Raw genomic sequence first — 15201 nt, 5'->3', positions numbered from 1 at the left:
AAAATGGTAATCAAGGGCTGGATGGAGACTGAACCATGGGGGACAGCACTTGTCACCAATGCTGGACCAACACTCTTTAATACATTGATCAGCGACACTGACAGTGGGGTCAAGTGCACCCTCAGCAAGTTTGCTGATGACACCAAGCCAAGGGGTGCAGCCAGCACACCAGTAGGATGGGATGCCATCCAGGGGGAACTAAACAGGCTTGAGCAGAGGGCCCAGGTGAACCTCACAAGATTCAACAAATCCAAATGCAAGGTTCTGCACCTAGGTCAAGGCAACATTTACTACCAATACAAGCTGGGGATGAAAGTATTGAGCATAGCCCTACCAAAAAAGGGGCAGTGGTGGATGGTAAGCTGGACATGAGCCAGTAGTGTGCCCTCACAGTCCAGAAAACCAACTGTATCCTTGGCTGCATCAATAGAAGCAAAGCCAGCAGGTTGAGGTACCTCCTTCTGCCCCTATACTCTCACCTAGAGTACTGCATCCAGATGTAGAGTCCTCCGTACAGAAGAGATGTGGACCTGTTGAAGCATGTCAAGAAGAGGGCCACAAAATTGATGCAAGGAACGGAGCTCTCTTCTATGAGGACAGGCTGAGAGAGCTGAGGCTGTTCAGCCTGGACAAAAGAATGCTCCATGATGACCTCATAGAAGCCTTTGATGAGAGGAGGTACAGGAAAGAAGGTGACAGACTAACAGGATCTGTGGTGATAGAAAAAGAGGAAATAGTTTCAAGCTTAAAGAGGGTAAATATTTACACTAGATATAAGGAAAAAGTCTTTCTCAATGAGAGTGGCGAGGCACTGGAGCAGGTTGCCCAAAAATGAGATGGATGCCCCATCCCTGTAGGCTTTTGTGGTGAGGCTGGATCAGGCCCCGGGCAACCTGATGTAGCTGTGGATGTCCCTGCTCATCGCAGCAAAGTTAGACTAGATAACTTTTAAAGGTCCCTTCCAACTCTAAGGATTCTGCAATTAAGTATGACATTCCTAATTCTACTACATTCTCCAGAACAATAGAGCTGCCTTATTTTCTTTCAATTTTGTCTAATGTAAGAATGTTCTCAGATAGAAACCAAGGACTGATGTTCCTCACAGCTTCATCATACACTCTGCTAGCCACTCCCTTCTTTCCTGAAGTACATATCCCACTGTTTGTTTGGTTCCAAGCTTTTCAAAAGAGTACATTGCTCTTCATGAAACTAAAGGCCAACCATGTTCCCAACAGATGAATGCAGATATTTCCCCTACACCTAAGCCTGATTCCAAATACTTTTTCTCCACTTTCCATCACACTTCAGACATTCTAGATTTATCATACTCAGTTCCAAGCATTACCCATTTGCTGACCATTTCCAGCATTATATTTAATATTAGTATATTTTATCACCATGTTGCCTAATTCACTTCTGTTCAGTTAAAAATGAATACAAACTCAATTTGCTTTCAGGCTTCATTTCCCTGCATGGTGTCCATTACACAAAGGTTTTCAGTGAAGTTGTTGGTGTGATTTTGTCCATGTAGAGGGCACCCTTTCATTGTCTCTTTGTAAGCTATCTGAGCAATATTCTCCACTATAAACCTTGCATTGGTTCCCACGGGCCAGACCTTGTCTTGCCTTGTAATATTTACCAGAGAACGCATAGTTTCTGATACTGTTTTGTTAAAGGATTTGGCTTCAGTTTCTGAATCCATTTTATGCAGTATCTCTGATTCTTTACTGAATCGCAAAGACCTTGTTACATTCTATAGGCTTTACACCAGACCAAGATTCAGTTTTGCTTAGAAAAAAATTCAGGTTGCTTTGTTCAGATTTAATCCAAGGTCTTGCTGAATTCCAATTACTTTTTTTTTTTTTAAATATATGATTTTAAATATTTTCTCCCTCCAGTCAGAAATATATATTGCTAAAATTGGAAAATGTGATCAGTTGCAAAACCTCTTTTGTACCCTGGAAGCATATCTGATGCTTGCATCACTTCACCATTATTCCTCATTTTTTATGCAGTAAAAAAACTTCATTATCATTCTGATTTAATTGAAAGCTATCAAAAACAGAAAATGCTACAGAGCCAGTAAGAAGTCAGAACTACATCCTAGCATTTGCTATTTTCTACACCCATTTCTTGTAGACACTAAACTCAGACTCTCTCCAGTTGTTTCCGAAGAATTTCGACATCATTTTTTAATCCATTCATCTTTTGGGAAATGTCCTTATTTTATTTCTGTACCCACACAGAGCAGTTTTATTTTATACTTGGGCTCTGGCTGATCATGATTTCAGCTCATGAACCTCTGGCTGACAACAGACTTGGTCCCAACCAATGCTTGCCAGAACCTGCTGGGCTCCACGCAGCCCTCCTTGCTGCTACTACAAAAAATGCAATAATAATGGATAAATACAGCCACAATGCTTAGGAGACAGCAGGAAGTCAATTTACAATTTTAATATGTTACCTCCAGGGTTACAGAGCATCACACATCTGCTTTCTTGCCATAACATTATTCCTTCAGGGTTCTGCCTTTTCTAAAGGTAATGAATCCTTTCTGTTAAATGGGTCTATCAGTTTATGCAAGGAGACCTATCTCTGAACACAGAGTAACCCAAAAAGCAGCGCGAAGCAAGGAGTCAACCACATATAGGGAAAGGCAGTGAAGGAATGCGTGAGGCATTACCTGATGGGCAGCCTCCTGCACAGAATTCAGACTACAGCATGAGTTCTGGTAACAAAATGAAAAAGGACAGGATAGATAAAAGATCTGAATTAGAATGAAACCCTCCTTATGACACCACTTCTTGCCACCTCAGTTATATGTTTTATTTTAATGTATCCCTATTGGTGACCAAGTCAAGGAGCAAGGGCATGACTCTCTCTTACTTCAAGCTACAGACCCATTATTCTACCAGTGGGAAATAAGGCTTTCGCAGTCTATTATAGAAAGCAAAATTGCTTCATCCTCAGGAATCTAAGTATTTCATGAACTAGCAATAGGGAGCCCATACAAAGCTATAATTTGCAATCTGAATCTAATTTCAAACTTCATCTCACCAAAAATGAAAATTAATGTATGAAGGGACTCCTTGTATCTCAAGTACTCTCCTTCTGAATTCTATTACCTTCTGAGTTAACCCATAATTTAGTTTTTTTTTTAAACAAATCAAATTGAAATTGATGGATGCTTTAAAGTTTATAGTTTAATTTCTTTGTGTACCATATCTTAACAAATTACAGTCAGTTTCGGATAAAATCAAGTGTACATAATATGAAATAAGCTTGCCAAGAAACCTACTTGCTTAGGCTGAAGAGCCTTCAAATCCTCTTAGCATAAAGGTGAACTTTTAATAGACCTTATCCATGTGTGTTGAAACCATGTGATCCTGCATGTATACTGAAAATAGATGGTAAGGACGAATAATTGCTAGCCTAGATGTGGCTTTAACCTCTAATTCAATGCATACATAATATATGTCCATCTGGTTTGAAGAATACTACATTAGAAAAGACAGGCTAGACAAGAATTATCTTAATGGTAGTGACAAGAATGATTTTGAGACACTGGAAAAGCAATGTTTCCCAAGATACAGTAGGAAAGACAGCAGTGCCTTTATGCAGATGGAGTCTTTTGAATGGCACACTTGCCAAAGACCAGATAGACTTGACAGTTTCAATGAACCCTCATACCCAGAGGCTTGTGAGGGTCTTCTGTTACCAGCTCAAGCCTGTGTGGCAGAGAGCCTCTTGTCTTGTAGGTTTACAATTTGAGTTCACTTCAGCTGTGGAAGTGAGGCTGAACTAAAGATTATGTGCCAGCACACAAAGAAATAAATAAAGGCATAACCTGCAGTAAGGACAACTCTATGCAGTCTCTGAGCATTAACTGACCAAAGAGTCCACATTCTGCTCCCAGATCAACTAGACTTAAGCATCTCAGACTGGCATTTTCCCATGCCAGCTATCTGTCTCACTCTAAGCTTTTTATTGTTTGTTTTAAAGCTTTTGAGAAACTAAAAATGACTGAGATCAGCTGAGATCTCTGGGTCCCTCTGGCCCAACTGCTTCTCCAGCAGGGACACCTAGTGCAGGGGAATCAGGACCACATCCAAGCAGTTTTTGAAGATCTCCAAGGAGAGTTCATAGGCTCTGGGCACCCTGTGCTGGTGTTGCATCACCCACACAGCACAGAAGTGCTCCTGGTGTTCAGGAGCAACTTTCTGTGTCAATTTCTGTCCATTTCCTCTTGTTCTGACACCGGGCACTGTTGAATGAACATCAGCTGTTTCCAAGGGTAGACTCAAAAGATATGGTTTCACACATACTGGAAAAGCAAATAAAAGATCCTTCCTAATCCCTTGATAAGGTCTTTAAAGAAAAAACTTACAGTCTGCGATGACACTCTCACTCTGTTATGTATGTACACTCCTCAACCCCTGTGAAGGCTCCCTGAATTTGGATCAAATGTAAAACCCCATGAGAAGTTCCATATCCACATGTAGCCATTAGACAGTTGAATACAATGGGAAAGGAACTACAACAGAGATGTGATGATGGGAGAACCAACACAACAGAAAGGGGGCTAAAAGGAAGGGAAGAAGTTTACTCACGTGTATCAGAAGATCCCAGGTTTTCAAGGAAAAAATTCACCAAGAGGAAATCCCCAGAAAAAGATCCTTCCCCTATGGCAGTCAGCCCTTAAATGGGGGGGAGAGGGGGGGTAAAAGAGGTGTAGCCAGGCAGGTGAATTACCTTCACTTGTGTTTCCAGGGCTGATGGGTCCTTTCCTCAGGTGCTCAATCAGTGTTTCTGGCTGTTACTCAACAGTTCCAATACACCATGTGCTCAGGGGAGAGTTACCAGGAGCAGCTGCAGAGCTAGTAGAGGGAGGGCACTTACATCAGCTGCATATTTACCAGTGTACACCATGTAGATGCTCACCTAGGAGATAAACAGGGAGGACAGAAAGAAAAAGAAATGCTCAAGTTGAAATTGTCTAACAAAATTAATTCAGCCCCTTACACAAATGTATTCCCTAACCTTGAGGGCATAGCTTTGAAATATTAACACTGAGAATCATTTCTTACCTGCAATAAAAACAATGCAGTCTTCAAACATTATATTTCCACAGAAATTATTCTGATCTTGCTCAGGTTTGTTTTGCATTGCTGTTACTTCTTCTGAGCGTTCTTATTTTTCCATTAGGAAGCCTGGAAGAGTAGCTCATGTAATATGAGTTAATGTAGTTATTTCCCTGTGGAGGAAAAGTAATCACATGAAGCACAAGTGCTTGTTCTTGTGATTGCTCATGAGGACTAGGTGGTACTTTTGTTCCGCCTTGCATTATCAATTGCTTCAGTTCTTAACTTGGAAGGTCCAAAGAGCATGACCGATTTGATATCACGTTATCACTCTGTGCTGGCCTGTCAGTACTTTTCCAGAAGAGTAACAATGCAATTCAGTAAATATCCACGTGCACAAATGCAAATGATACATGAAAACGATACTATTGACTAATAGTAAAGAAACAGGTGATTGAAGTGCAAAGCAAAGCGATCCGAATAACTTGTCAGACCCATGAACACAGAGCTGGCCAACATGCTGTATGCCTCAAACACAGCAGAAATTTGCAGAACAACAGTTTCTGCAGCCCTGGTGTCAGTAACATCTACTGTGGCTTTCGGAGGCCATTTATCAAGAATGATCCTAAGAAGGGTAGATCTATTATTTGGAACATCACAGCTTTATGTGAACGTATAGACAATGGTGTAGTAGCCTTGCATGTTTTATGAACAATTTTTATTTATTTATTTTTTTGCAGCTAAGAAATATATTCAGAAGCAGAAGAAAGCACAGATACGGTTGTTAGATAATGTATGTTATTTGGAATGGAAAGTTATTCTTCTGCCTATTGACATTAGTGTTGTTTTTTCTCTCATACGTACGCATTACCTCACTTTCCCTGCCACAAATCCCAGTGAGGCACTGTAGCTCAGCAGTTCAGTGTGTGAAGTCACAGTAAGGAGCCTCACAGCACCCACCACTTCCACGGCTCTGTCCTTTAAGCTTTTAAACATGGTTTCCCATAGAACTGGTGCTGGTGAAGCAGATCTGAGAGCGGTTCAGCTCCGGTGAGTGCCAAGAAGCGGTACAGGTCACTCCGAGTCCGTTACTGCATGTTCCTTCCTTCCCCTGGGGGGCAGCAGAATATTGCTGTTAAGGTCAGCTCACTGGATGCAAAACACTTTGCTGCGTCCTTGGCTATGCAGAATTTCCTTGCCATACATTCCTGGGAATACTCTGTGGTCCCACTGGATGGGAGGAGTCCACTGGATTCGTATGGGCCCTTGGGAGAAGCAGGAAAGCCACCCCCATAGAGCATCTATAGCTGAAGCTTCTCAGCAAAGTTTTTCCACACTGCTTTGCCAATGCCTTTGAGCATTCACCTCAGCTACAGGCCCCACCCTTAAAAGGAACTGGTCTGAAGACATTTCTCCTCCTATAAATATATGAATAGATTCTCAAAAACCATGACAGTGTCCAAAGATAACAAGTCTGTCTTACAAATAGCTACATTTTTCTTTATTTTATTTTAATATAATGCATTTGAAAATTCTTACATTTCTCATTTCTTGGATGCATTTTCATGTTTTTACTGTACTTTTCAATTGTTTGGGTGATGATAAAGAGCCAAGCAAACTAGAAGACATATAACATGCCACGTACTAAAACAAAATGCAAGTATTGCCCTCCTCATTCTCACCTGATGCTCCCAACCAGGCTGCAGCATCATGCTGCCCATTGCAGGCATCTCAGTGATAAGTAACAGGCCACTAGAAAATGAGCGTGGTTACAAGCATATTTCATGTTGTTTTTCCAGTCAGAGTGGCTTTGAGACTGTTGGTCTCAAATTGGCAGCTTGGAAGAAGAGATGCCATTATCAGTCTCATCACATCCTCCCTTTCAAGCACTATTTGAAGAACCCCATGGCAACTGAGTGGGTTGTTGAATCACTTATGTTAAAGTTGGACTTCCCAAAGCTGACTGTGGTTTATTAAAACAACTATCACTGGTAGGGACTTAAAGAAAGCATAAATTGTATTACTTTGAAAAGTACCAGAAAGGGTGGGTTGAGGTCCAGCCGAGGGCATGTAAGGTAATGTATTAAATATGATATCCTACCACAAGCAGTACTTTCATCAGCTGTAGGAGATCTGATGATAAAATAGGGTTAAAAGAAGGTTAAGAGTCTCTGGATCCTCAATTACTTTGTAACAAAAATGTCTTGGGATGATTTATGAGAGATTCAGAACTTTCACATCTTCTGGGAAATGATTTTTTTATGGGAAGCTATTCAGTATCCCATAAAAACCTATTTTTTTCTAACTAAATTTATTTTGACCCTCCAGGTATCGTGTGGCAAAACAAGCAATAATAATAATAATAAAGATAGGCCAGATGAAAAGCCTCATTTCTGTTGGATGGAAGTTCTGTGGGAGAGGCTTCTGAGCACCACATGGTGGGTGATGAAGGCAGTGGGATGGCTGTGTGTGTGTGGGGGGGTGGAATTCCCTCACTCAGAGGTGGCCCTCAGGCACAAAACCTACCTAGTTCCCATCTAAGATCACGGCAATATAAGTGACCCTGAGGGTGGATGGTGCAGTCTTTAACATTCCATGGCCAAGTAAGGTGGTAGAATAACTTACCAGCCACCAGCCTTATGATGCTCTGAGTGGGGGCCATGTACAGTGCCGTGTTCTCCCATGTAGACAGCTGGTATATCAGAAAGAGTAGTGAGGTACTGGAACAGGGTGCTCAGGGAGGTGCTGGAGTCACTGCTCCTGGAAGTGTTCAAGAAAAGGATATATGTGGCACTGAGGGACGTGGTTAGTGGGGATGGTGGTGGTGAGTTGAAGGTTGGACTAGATGATCTTGGTAATTTTTTCCAACCATTCTATGATTCAGTGATTCAGTGATTCTATGATTCAGGTCATCAGTGCTTCCTGAAGTAGTGTTTTTTAACGATTTCCTTAGCAGCAGGGTGCGTTTCATTACAAAATACCACCAGCCAAGCCATTCACTGAACAGTTTGCATCTGGGCTGCAGGAAAACAGATGTACACAAGTGGCTGAGAACTGGAATGACTCATAGCACTTTGTCACTAGTGGTGGCACATGAGAAGGAAAGGTGGTGGTTGAACTGCAGAGCCCAGTCTGAGCTGCAGGGCTGGAGTGTTTCACTTGTAACCAGAGCACAGCTTTAAGTAAACCACTGAAAGATGGATGGTAAACCTGACTGCTGTGTACAACTTTCTCACAGAGTCATTTCACAGTGTGTAAGTGCACTGTAAGATCAAAACCATTTCTTAGATTTGCAGCATGGCTTCTGAATACAATATTGTCTTTTTCTGTCTATCAGTGGGAGTTCTCAGCATAAGAAAGAACTGTATCAAAAGCAAATCATCATCTCCAAGTTGGGAGTAAAAATTTTGCCCTAAGACTGGCTGGCAAAAGATTTACTGGGTCAGCCTACATACGGACTGCTAAACACTGCGGTGCCAAAGAAAGGCAACTGCTGTCAGCCATTTGCTTATCCTCCTACAGCATGAAAATCAATCTCTGAAATAAAGCAAACATAGCTGCATTGATCTGGCAATGACCTAAATTTTGAAAGCCACTAAGAGGCTATAATGGCATTTTAATTAAAAAACAAAACAAAAAAAAACAAAAAGAACACAAACCCCACCATTTGGTGATGTGTTGACATGCAGGCAGTGAAAGAGTGATGGGATTGTTCTGATCAGTCTCTGGACCAGAGAGCACACTGAGACAGAGATCTTCCCTGGGGTATGGCTGAGACATTGCAAGATCACTAAAATACAAATGTTGTTGGATTAAATATGACAGTCTTGATAGTGATGGGTTTTTTTATTTTTTATTTTATTTATTTATTATTTTGCATCAGAACAAAAACATGCCTTGCTTTCTACTTTGAAAGTTTGCAGAAACAGTGGTGCTCTCCCTGTTTTGACAGATGCTGCAGAGGAAAAACCTCTCACCCAACAGAAAAGTGCCGTGAAGAAGCACTTCCCTCCTAGCCCATCAATTCACCCTTGGCAGCAATCCTGAGTGGACAGTCACAGAGAGCAGATGTTGGCAAACCTATCTCAGGAGACCAAATTTCCATCCCCCTGTTGGATGTGCTCCATACCATGGATGTATGCCGACTGCTGCATCACATTTCCATGCCCCATGTTTCCATAATCCAGTGGTCTGTCTCCATACTCCCACACGTAAATGCAGACTTGCCTCATGCTGCAGTAACAGGTGCATGAGTGATCTTACCAGACACCTTCTCTACAGCTTCCTTCTTCTGATATTGCTGTTTCCTTGGCAAACAGGGACCTGGGGCAGGCAAGGGGCAGTGAAGCCTCTCTACAAGGTCCACTTTTTGAAAGGTGAGAGATTGCCCTCTATAGATAGTCATGGCTTTGGCTTTCCCCAAGTGCCCTTGAAGTCCCTGCCCACGCTCTTTGCACTGATGAACTGCTGAGTGCCACTGGGGTGGCTAAGTGCTGATGTTAGCCCTTGGGGACAGGATAGACCCTCTGCTTTTCAGAAACAGAAACTGAAATGAAAGCTCTCAGTTCAGTTATGAGGGCTGAGCACCTGGCCCTATTATTAAGAAGTCCCTATAGTGCAATTCATCCTTCAGTTGAAGGCAGCCTTACATGCGATTTTCCTGCCTACTGCAATCTTTAGTACCTTGAGTAGAACCAGGAGATACACCTGTTCTGCATCCCCTGAAGCAATGCTGCCTGTTACTTCCCATCCAGGGCAGCACGTTCCGTACCCCAGTATCTGTACTATTCTGTATATCTATATCAACACAGACTTAGGGATGTGTCAGATCAAATTATCTCTGTAGCCTAAAATTGTCCACACAGCTGCTACAGAAACCTAGAGGTGACCAGTGCCTTTTGCTGGTGCAGAGTGATATTCAGCTGCACAGATACCTATGTACACACACAGAATCCTGGAACAGCTGAGGTTTTCAGGTCCCTCTAGGAGCCTCTGGTCCAATCCCCTGCTCAAGAAGGGACATGCAGAGCAGGTTAACCCACTTACATTGGTTTCCCTGCACGTGAGTGTCTATGTGAGGGCTGGTGTCAGCTCCCAGCAGTCACCAGAGATAGGATGAAGGATTTGGTTGTCTGAGACCTCTTGAATACTTTCAGGACATCAGCAAGCAGCCAGCAGATGTACCTTGAGACTTATGGGAGCTCTGTGTTCCTCCAAAGCAGCAGATGATCATAGCTTAAGGCATTCACGTGGCACTGGATGTTTAAGCAGCTGAAGGTACTGGTACTGCTCAAGTAGCTGTGCATGAGCAATGTCCCTCCCAAGGCTTCTCCATGGCCTCAGGGTACAGTTGCTCCAGCATGTGGTCCAAATATACCCATCCTCATTTTCAAACTCTCATCTTCTAGGGTGGTACTTCTGGATCACACTAAAGAATTTAGGGAGGCATGAGAGCTAAGAACATTAAACATAGAGGTGGATATGGCTGCAGCTGGGGGTATGCTGCCTGCTAAAGCAAAGCACTCAAATTGATACTTGAGCACATCACTCCATCCAATACTCCTAATTAAACTCTGCACCCTATTTATGTCCTTAGAAACCAATAAGAAGCTCAGACTTATTTATTTATTTATTTATTATTATTTACTTCCCTACTATCTATTATTCAGCTTTCTTAACTTCTATTTATAAGAGAAGCTCTCTGGTTCTCTTAACCTCAGCCATGTAATCAACCTCTTCTCACTCTTGCAGTTCCCTGTGTTCCTCTGTTGCTGTAACACTCTGTTGGCTTCTGTGTTGTACCTAAGTTGGCCAAGTGCGCCTGGTTTCAGTGCCTCACTAAGGTTCCCTAGAAAATCATCAGCTGCCTAAGTTAATGGAGGAGATGCTCTTCCAGGGAATCTTGGTAAATAGCTCCACCCCTGAAAATCCCAGGGTTTAACAGAACAGTTGTTTCTAAAAAGTAAAAAGCTGGCAACCCAGCTGCATAAAAGCTGGCGTAAAAAAGCTGGCGACCCAGAACAATTCCTGCTCTTTTGATGTTACTTCTGGATACCTTACACTGTCCCCCTGGAGCTGCTCTCCTGTGCTGGCTTTGTATGTCCTGCATTAATGCTATATTATTTTGCCCTGGAGGCCATAGCTCTGCTTTGTAATTATAAGTCTTTGTTGCCTTTCTTTGAGTTCTTTCCAATGTAGCAGTACCTATTTTTAATTGACTTGGCAGCAAAAGGATGTGAGCCTGACACGCACCACAGATTACAAGAACATTCTCTTTTAAATTTTTTGCCTGAGTAAAAACAAGGCAGATTTTTGCTCCACTGGCAAAATGTTGGATCATCTTCCAAGTGTAACCAAGAGCACTGCCTGTGGCTGCTGCAGTCTCTCCTGAACCATTTGGGAAGTGCAGAGGCCATGAGCTCTGTAACTCCTTCCGTAAGGGCTCTGTGCCCGTGTAAGATTACGGGCAACATTGCAGCTAATACAAAATGGATTCAGAGAGAGTTTTGTCACAAGTGAATACCTCACTGAGCTTAAACACAATTAGAGCTTAGGAAGAAACATACTACAAAGAGAAGAGGAAAGGAACTTTAGTAAATTAGATTCAAATTAGAAAATATATTACTATGTGTTTGGAGATTTTTGTAAACTGTTCTCCTCCTATGGATTATTATGCCTCATATTTCCATGCTTGGAATTACTTGCAGTTACTTTTATTTTAATCTCAGTTATTAAAAGCTGAAAGATATAATAACGCACACTAATGTGGTGCAGTTTCTAGGAAGTAAGTCACAGTGAAAATACCAGATTATCTTAATGGTTTTATAGAATAACATGAAAGACAAACCTACAGTCTTTTTCCATGAGTCTTTTATTTAGTGTGAGTGGGTGAATATATATATGAATATATGGTATAATAAACATATATACACACATACAGCTCCTCCTTTGAAAGCTCAGCAGGTCAGTATTGGATAGTCTGTGAGTTGGTAGCTACCTGAGTACATTTTGTATGTATTTAATATAAATATTTTGGAATTACACTATTTTTACGGTTTACAAAACAAAGTTCTGTTTCCACCTGGTGTGCAGGCTTAAGCAATGCTCTCAATCAAAAGCCCAGGACTCAGTCCTGCATTACTTTTTACATTTGTTCCTGCACACCTGCACAAGCTGTGCTGTTGTAGAACCGATTCGGTCAGATGCTGAGCAAGCTGCCATGAACAGTAATGCTCTATAATGCTGTTCCACAAGTTAACCACGCAAATTATCCACCCAAATCTGAAGCACAGTTTTAAGGCACAACAGTATGTGCTGAGGGCTTAATATAAAGAGCATTTGGGGAAAATGAAAATTCTTCATGATACATAGGTGAAAGGCCAGACGGAGAGCTGCACTCGTTAAATGAGCTGCTTTTCAGCTTGAGCAGCCAGCCAGAGCCTGGTTCAAAATCTTCCAGGCATGTGCCCTAATTTGTGCAAGTTTTGGTCACTGTAATGCATTTATTAACATTTGTTGACAGCCCAGAAAACCACTGTGTCTGTAAGACCAATACAAGATGACGAGTGGCAGGGAAATCTTTCGAGAGCATTCTTCCTACAGAGTGGTGCAGGGAGACCTGTATCTGGAGAAGGCACTCTTGTCAGAGCCTAGCAAAGCTCTGTTCAGGGTGAAGGATGCTGGAGTTTGTGTACTACAGACATATTCACTGTGAAATACAATCATGCTCTATTTTCTTTTTTCCCCCGCACTAAAGGATTTGTAAATAAGATGTTGAGATTGCAATGGACCAGTGGGCTCCAGAGGCGGCTGTGGGAAATGAAGTGAATACAGCTTTACCGCATACATGCTTTCCTAATAAGTGCAGGAGAATTAATGCACAGCAGCTTTTAAAGTGCTCACAGCAATGTGAGTGAGCAGGCATTGGGAAGCTTGCAGCTGAAAGCAAAAATTGTTCTTCGCTTTAAAAATACTTGTTTTCTTATTGTGTATGGAGAAGAAATAGTTCAGATGGGTATCTGTCTTCTTTGAGTTAAACAGGAATTTTAAAGGTAAATTGATGGATCATAGTAACATTTATTCGTGGTCAATTTTCTAATGTATTCAATACAGAAGGGAAAAAAGGTCCTAATTTTAGCTGACCAAGGCAGCGAGTGTTCACCAACACTAAAAATGTTAGTATTCTACCCTTCACGGATACATGATATCTATCTATCAGTGTATTTCTAAATACCCAATCATTGCCATATCTCCCTGGGTACTTTGCAAAATCAGATAAACCATGGCAACTGAATAATAATAAGACTTGAAAGGAAAAACCTTTAACAAAAAGAAATGCATTCTCCCCACTAGTTCCTTAATTTAAAATTCACACCAGGTTTCAGCAATCTCTATGTTATAAGAGCAAATTTTCTAGGAGAATATTCTAAGAGAGTGGCTTTATATTCCCATCTCCTCCCAGAAGAGTTAGTGACAACTATGCAGAAACCTGCACAGTACCAATCAGACCAATTGTAACCATTTTGTCCCTCTGATGACTGATAGAGGCAAACAGGGCTTGGTACAACATGCTCGATTTTAAGCTTTGTCTCTCCAAAAAGGAAGCAAAGCACTACTGTGTGTATAGAGGAGCTCTCTTTTTCATTGCAAGGCAAAACATGGAACACAGGAAAGCATATATGCCTCATGAATTTTACATCCTTGCTTGTATATCAGTGGGTACTCTCAATAAGGCTGACAGAAGATGAAATGTTGAAGGAACTGTGGTCCAATGGCAGCACTTCTTCCTGTCATGTGGTGGTAAAACAGAGTGCCATAGGTCCAACTTTCTCTAATTCTCACAGAAGTATTTAGCTCTTGCTCTGTTCATGGCAGCTCTTCCCTTCCCTTCCCTTCCCTTCCCTTCCCTTCCCTTCCCTTCCCTTCCCTTCCCTTCCCCAGAGAAGCATGGCCAAAGCATCTTTGCCAGACTGTAAATGCAATGTACCATCAAGGAGGAGGTTAACAAAGCAGGCTTTGGATACTCTAATGACATAATTACAGTGATTAGTAAGAATACCTGTGCATCAGGAGAGGTAAATATTAGATTAAGGAAAAGAGAAAAGTTTTTCTTAACAGCTTCTGCCCTCAGAGAGAAGTTAATTCTGCATGTCAAACACACATCATAAACCGGTTCACTAATAGTCTCAGCCATCTGCTAAAAAAAATAAAGCAAGTCATTCATTTACAGGAACTTGATAAGGTCAATAAATCCTTGAAGGCTAATAAAGCAAGGGGTTCTGAGCGGGGATTAGGTTGGTTTTGCTCTACCACACATCTCCCTGAGAATTCTGCAAAAAGCTTTTTATGTTTTGGGATACGGACCCACACACCTCTTTCTAGCTGGTAGCTCACACTGTCTGTGCAGCCATGCCACCCACAAATCTTGTTAGGCTGCTCACAAGCCAAAGAGCCCAACTGGTTCTAAAGGGCTTTCCTCAACGCTGTCATAAGAACACAAAGAGAAGGGGCTCTGTTGACATGTTTTTCTGCAGAATGGGCTCATATGGGCACATTTTCATGGAATTCATGTATTTCAGCACACTGGTAGGACACTGGTGCCAGTCATGTGTGGGCATTTCCAAACCCAGAGCCTGGAGAGCTGCAGGGCAGTGCAGTTGGGACCACAGCACTGTCACCTTCTCAGCCTGGATGTGACATCTCTCTCCAAACAACAGTGATTAGTTATAAAACTTTCATAGAATTACAGAATCATAGAATCATTAAGGTTGGAAAAGACCTCTAAAATCATCTAATCCAACTGTCCACCTACCACCTATACTGCCCACAAAATCATGACCCTAACTACTCATCTCTATGTTTCTTGAACACTCAGAGATGGTGGCTGCACCATCTCCCTCAATGTCTGACCACTCTTTTGGACAATAATTTTTTTCCTAATATCCAACCAAGAGCTACTTCATAAATTAAAATAAATGGGAGAAAGCATAAGATCTACTGAACAAAATGCACACATGGGCACATACAAACACCTACATGTACGCATGCAAACGGATATATGCATGCATACATATACATTGATAATAATTAAATCAAAACTTCATATATCAGAAGACAGAGT

General features: G+C 41.7%; 1 long non-coding RNA gene across 1 annotated transcript; it reads left to right on the top strand.

The window, feature by feature from the left end:
• Positions 1-670: 670 nt before the first annotated feature.
• Positions 671-10359, top strand: LOC107312069. The gene is made up of 3 exons (XR_001554379.2): positions 671-754; positions 7410-7519; positions 9034-10359. It is a non-coding gene; the product is annotated as an uncharacterized LOC107312069 (long non-coding RNA).
• The last annotated feature ends 4842 nt before the right edge of the window (positions 10360-15201 follow it).

The sequence above is a fragment of the Coturnix japonica genome, chromosome 3 (assembly GCF_001577835.2).
Source record: "Coturnix japonica isolate 7356 chromosome 3, Coturnix japonica 2.1, whole genome shotgun sequence".
Taxonomy (NCBI): Eukaryota; Metazoa; Chordata; class Aves; order Galliformes; family Phasianidae; genus Coturnix; species Coturnix japonica.
This window is presented reverse-complemented; position numbering and strand designations above follow the sequence as displayed.